This window comes from Eimeria mitis, genomic scaffold (assembly GCF_000499745.2).
Source record: "Eimeria mitis Houghton genomic scaffold, Emh_scaff117, whole genome shotgun sequence".
Classification (NCBI taxonomy): Eukaryota; Apicomplexa; class Conoidasida; order Eucoccidiorida; family Eimeriidae; genus Eimeria; species Eimeria mitis.
Genome location: NW_013567995.1, coordinates 21,755 through 22,055, shown reverse-complemented (window position 1 = coordinate 22,055; position 301 = coordinate 21,755). Strand labels below are relative to the sequence as shown.

The 301-nt window shown below is 60.1% G+C and overlaps 1 protein-coding gene across 1 annotated transcript in view; it reads left to right on the top strand.

Moving 5' to 3' along the window:
• The window catches only part of EMH_0086120 (uncharacterized protein), a gene marked incomplete at both ends in the record, with an annotated part of 2,015 nt that overhangs the window by 518 nt on the left and 1,196 nt on the right, over positions 1 to 301 (top strand). The window lies entirely within an intron of this gene.

Genomic DNA, 301 nt, shown 5'->3' with positions numbered 1-301 from the left:
GCTGCTGCTGCTGCTGTTCCTGTTGCTGTTGGTCGTGCTTGTGGTGCTGGTTGTGCTGATGCTGCTGCTGCTGCTGTTGCTGCTGCTGCTGGCGCCGCCCCTGCTGTTGGTGATGGTGATGGTGCTGCTGCTGCTACTGCTGCTTCTCATACAGTTCCTGGTACTACCGTTGCTGTTGCTGCTGCTAGTGCTGCTCCTGCTGCTGCCGCTGCTGCTGCTGCTGCTGCTGCTGCTGCTGCTGCTGCCGTTGCTTCTACTGCTGCTGTTGCTGTTGCTGCTGCTGCATCTACTGCCGCTGCTG